Source organism: Trichechus manatus, unplaced genomic scaffold (assembly GCF_000243295.1).
Source record: "Trichechus manatus latirostris isolate Lorelei unplaced genomic scaffold, TriManLat1.0 scaffold00031, whole genome shotgun sequence".
NCBI lineage: Eukaryota > Metazoa > Chordata > Mammalia > Sirenia > Trichechidae > Trichechus > Trichechus manatus.
This window is the reverse complement of record NW_004443967.1, coordinates 19,674,236-19,680,103: the sequence shown is the minus strand read 5'-3', so window position 1 is coordinate 19,680,103 and position 5,868 is coordinate 19,674,236.

Here is a 5,868-nt window from a genome sequence, read left to right as displayed (position 1 = left end):
GGGAAGGCAGAGAGAGTTAGGAGCTGGTTGAATGTTCATGGGGAATCAGGGGCAGAGGGGAGAAGTGTGCTATCGCAGAATAGGGTGAGCGGTTGGGGTCTCATAACAATGTATGTAAAAAAAATAATTCTGTATGGGAGACTAACACGAAATGTAAACTTCATTTAAAAAAAAAACAGTGAAGTGTTGGTGAGTATGTGGAAAAAAAATTTATAACAGAAACTAGACTAGTGTTTGTCCAAATAACTGGGCACCACAGCCTGGCTAGTGGACACATAATATTCCCCACCATGCTGTGTTTCAGATGTCCCCCGAAATCTTCTCAGGCCAGGAGACAACAGGAGTCTGCAAACCCCAGCCACGTTAATTTAGCCAAGGCTGGAAAACCCTCCCTCTGGTCACGGCCACCAGTTGATGCAGCTGGAATCCCTACCATACTTGTGGTTTTGCAGAGTCTTTCTTATTTTCTGGAGCCCATGTCTTCAGCAGTGATAGCCAACATCATCATTCCTTGGACTGGCCTGACCCCCCGTCTCCATTCCCACCCACAGCCCCACACCTGAGAGCCAGGCTCTGCCAGGCACGGTGGGGACAATACCTGCCCTATAGGGTTGTCATGAGGCTCAAATGAGATATCGAAGGGGGCGCACTCAGCACAGTATAATCAGGACCTGGCACACAGTGGTCGCTACGGTCACTGCTGCAAGTCCTGCCGGCCATCAGCAGGGCCTCACACAACCTCCCCGCCTCCTCACCTTTCCCTCGGCAGTGGTTCTCTTCCCAAAGGGCCCATCCTTCCTTCAAAACTCAGTGCCAGTTGTGACATTCACAGGAGGACACCCCACCCCAGACCAGGTGGTCGCATGGCTTGTTCCAAGCCTCTCCTGTTACTAATATGTTGCCATCAGGTCGATTTCAACTCATTGTGACCTCGTGTGTATCAGAGTAGAACTGCACTCCACGCCAGATGGATAAACAAATTATGGTATACCCACACAGTGGAATACTACACAACGATAAAGAAAATGATGAAGCCGTGAAACATCTTATAATATGGAGGAAGCTGGAGGTCGTTATGCTGAGTGAATTTAGTCAGTCACAGAAGAACAAATATTGTATAATACCACTGTTATAAGAACTCAAGAAAAGGTTTAAACACAGAAGGAAACATTCTTTGATGGTTACGAGGGCGGGGAGGGAGGGTGAGGGTTATGTACTAACTAGACAGTAGATAAGAATTATCTTAGATGAAGGGAAGGACACACACTACAGTGGAAGTCACCACAACTGGACTAAACCAAAGCTAAGAAGTTCCCTGAATACAATCAAACATTTCGAGGGAAAGAGTAGCAGGGGTAGAGGTCTGTGGACCATGCTTTCTGGGGACATCTAGGTCAATTGGCATAACAAAGCTTATTAAGAAAATGTTCTGCGTCCTACTTTGGTGAGTGGCGTCTGGGGTCTTAAAAGCTTGCAAGCGGCCATCTAAGATGCATCAATTTGTCCCAACCACCTGGAGTAAAGGAGAATGAAGAACACCAAAGACACAGGGAAAGTATTAGCCCAAGAGACAGAATGGGCCACATAAGCCAGAGACTTCATCAGCCTGAGACCAGAAGAACTAGATGGTGCCTGGCTACCACCAATGACAGCCCTGACAGGAAACACAACAGAGAGTCCCAGATGGAGCAGGAGAAAGGTGGGGTGCAGAACTCAAGTTCTAGTAAGAAGACCAGACTAAATGGTCTGACTGAGACTGGAGGAACCCCGGAAAGCATGGCCCCCAGATTCTCTATCAGCCCAGAACTAAAACAATTTCTGAGGCCAACTCTTCAGACAGGGATTGGACTGGACTGTGGGACATAAAGTGATACTCGTGAGGAGTGTGCCTCTTAGCTCAAGTAGATACAAGAGACTAAACAGGCAGCTTCTGTCCGGAGGTGAGATGGGAAGGCAGAGAGGGTCAGGAGGTGGTTGAATGGACATGGGGAATGAGGGGTGGAAAGGAGGAGTGTGCTGTCACAGTATGGGGGGAGCAATTAGGGTCACATAACAATGTATGTATAAATTTTTGGATGGGAAGAAAAAAAAGAACCGTGCTCCATGGGGTTTTCAGTAGGTGTAATCTTATAGAAGTAGATTCCCAGCCCTTTCTTCCACAGCACCACTGGGAGGATTCGAACTGCCAGCCTTACAATTAGTTGCTGTTGTGCGCCATTGAGTCGATCTTAGCAACAGAGTATCAGTAGGACAGAGTAGAAACACCCCATAGGGTTTCCTAGGCTGTAATCTTTACAGAAGCAGATCATCCGGTCTTTCTCCCACAGAGCCACTGGGTGGGTTTGAACCACAGACCCTTCGGTTAGCAGCTGAGCACTTAACCTCTGTGCCACCAGGGTAGTTAAGTGCAAATCATTTGTACCACCCAGGGACTCTCCTCTCACTGCAAGTCTCTATCCCATCCTCCTGCAAAACAGAGCACCAGCACCCACGCCCTGGACTCCTGCGGGGATGAAGGAGCACGTGTGCAAATGCCCGCCCACCACTGGGTGGGTGCGCAGAGAAGGCTCACAACTCCCTCAAAGCTGCAGCATTTACATGCACAGACTGCATTCCTGGAGAAGTGTTACAACAAACCTAAGTCTCCAAAGTCCTGTTAATTTTAAAAGCTCTTCTGTTTGTATGGAAACAAGCCAGCTCAGGGAAGAGGCTCCTGCTCCAGCACGAGAAATGTATCACAAATAAGGGAGGGAAACGGAGTGTCAAGTCACTAGGAAAACAAACCCCGCAATCTCCAAACAAGAGGGGATTTGCTGATGCTTGAAATGCAGAACACAGCAATGAAAAAAGTTTAAAAAAAGAAAGAAAAGAAAGTAGTTCATGTAGAAACATGAATTTATACCCATTGCATATTTATAAGCTACCCAAAATGTGGTAGCTTCTGTGTGGAATAAACACCTCCGCCCATTGGCCTGCCAGCATTCCTGACTCAGATCCCGGGAGAATGGTCACAGGAACATTGTCCCTGCTGAAGTGAAGACAATTCACATTTTAGTCCATTTATGTTTCAGCTATTTCCACTTTAAGTAGAATAAGCATTAAAAGTGCAGGGGGTGGACACAACCTAAGTGCCCATCAACGGATGAATAGGTAGACAAAATGTGATGCATACATACAATGGAATATAGCTCAGCCATAAAAAGAAATAAAGTTCTAGAATTTCAAACTCTCAATGGAAGCGAGACTTTCTGGAGCCATTGAAGTTGGATGAACCCCCAAAACTATTGCCCTGAGATAATCTGTAAACTTTAAATCTTAAACCAAAACTATCCCTGAAGTCTTCTTTGAACCAAAAGATGGCTTATTTTTATTAGTAAAGTTCACCTGCTTTGAGCATTGTGCTCTTTTAAAGAATTATCTATGTGAGATCAAATTGACAAGAGCAACTCGAAAGGTTAGAGGAGAAGCTTAGAGGCAGTGAGTCAGGTCAATGGTGGTGGAGCAATCAGAGAAGGATGAAAAGAGTGTTTGCACAACTTGAACGCTGTCAACGTCACTGAGATGTACATGTAGAAATTGTTGAAATGATGTATAACTGTATATTTTCACCAGAAGTAATATATATATGGGCTACATAAATATTAAATAAAGTTTAAAGAACAATACCAAAACCAAAAAACCAAACCCATTGCCGTCAAGTCAGTTCTGACTCATAGTGACCCTGTAGGACAGAGTAGAACTGTCCCATAGGGTTTCCAAGGAGCCTGATAGATTCAAACTGCTGACCTTTTGGTTAGCAGCCAAGCTTTTAACCACTGCGCCACCAGGACTCCTAAAGAACAATAGTTAAAAAAAGAAAAAAAAGGAATGAAGGTCTATACGTGCTATGACAGGGATGAACTTTGAAAATGTGGTGCTGAGTGAAAGAAGCCACTCACAAAAGACCACACGTTGTGATTCCATGTATATGAAATGTCCAGAAGAGGCAAATGCATAAAGACAGAAGTAGACGAAGAGCTGCTTAGGGCTGGGGAATGAGGGAGGATAGAGGTATTCATGCTTAAGGAGTACAGAGTTTCTGTTTGGATGATGAGCAAGTTTTGGAAACAAACAGTGGAGATGCTTGCACCACATGGTAAATGTAATTAATGCCACTGAATTGCACACATAGAAATGGTGAAAACAACAAATTTTATGTTATTTTTTCCCCACAATTTAAGATAAAAATTGGGGCTCTTAATGCCCTTATCTATAAAATTAGAGGTTGACAGTCTTCCTGGCTCTTACCTTAATAGCTACGGCTGATAAGCGGACACCAGTCCATCACTGGACACAGATAACCCTGTTTCACCCTCAACAACCTCGCAAAGTGGGAGTGCTGTGCCCTTTGTACCAATCAGAAAGCTGAGATGCAGAGGTTAATGAGCTTGCTTTATATCACAGTTACTACTTAGCAGAGCAAACCCAAGGAGCCGGCGTGGTCGGACCCTAAGTCTGCAGACCAAACCCCACTTTTTCTCTTCCCCAAGGCTGGGACCAAGAAGGGAGAAGGCAAAAAGAGCAGTACTCGGCCGGCGTCTGGGATGCACATTCTTTGTGCTTGGCGAGGGCTCGTGACTCGGGCTGCAGACATCCTGTGTCCCCAGACTTCACTGCAGCTGTCCTCACCAGTAATGAAAAGTGAGACCTTGGCCATCCCTTCTCAGAGTTCCAGGGGCAAGTGAGACTCTGCACGTGCACTTGTAACCCAGCTGAAGTCCTCGCTATTTGTTCCTAATTTGCCCACCCCATGTTTTCGGCAACCACCGCCTTGTCTTTCTCAGCCTTTGATAATTTCTTACAAAGTGCTTTCTCAGGTAGCATTCCACTCAGTCCTGGAACAATCTCAGGAGGGGCTTGCTCTCCTGTTTGATGAGAAAACTGCTTCCCACAGCTGTTCTATCCATGAAGGCCTCCTAGGACTTCACAAAGTGGTGAGCAAAGCTAATCCAAGTGCAATGCTACCTGTGAAGAGCCATAGAGGTGGTACGTTCAGCCGCACAGATATTTTGACAAGCAAGAGCTTGTCATCCTTAGTCATGTCCATGCCTGTTAGAAATGCTTACTCTTTGGCTAACACAAAATGCAACTCAGTCACTTAAACATAACAAGAGACCCAACCAAGGGTGGGAGGTGGCTGGGAGCTTCCCAGAAAGTCCCTCCTACAGCTGGGCCAGATTATCTAATAAGTAAGGTACACATGGGCCCAATCGTGTCTTCCCACCAATCTACGGTGCACACTTTCACCTGCCCCCCACCATGAAACCATGTGAAATTGCTCACCACAGACTAGCAAGCTGACGCATACCATGCTCACTGGTTAATCCACCCCTGCCCAGAGCGGTGGTTCCAAGAGTCACATCCGTACTCAAGACAGAAGGAAAAGAGGGAGAAAAAATGAAAGGAAAGAAATCTCCAAGGGTCCCCTTGAATCCAGAAAACTTAGGAGCCTTCCCAGAAACCCCAGCAGACATCAAGCATCTCATTGGCCAGAGCTATGTCATGTGACCACCTGTAGCTGCAAGGGCCTCTGGGGAAGCTATGTTTAGTAGTAGGTAGGTAGCAAGAAGGAAGGGTCCCAGGGTGGCACAAACAGTTAACATACTTGACGCTAACCAAAGGTTGGAGGTTCTAGTTCACCTAGAGGCGTTTTGGAAGAAAGGCCTAGCAATCTGAAAAATCAGCATATGAAAACCCTATGGAGCACAGTTCTGCTCTGACACACACGGGGTTGCCATGAGTCAGAGTTGACGTGACGGCAACTGGTGGTGGTGATGGTGGTGGTGGTGGTGGTGATGGTGGTGGAGGTTGTGGTGGTGGTGGTGGTGG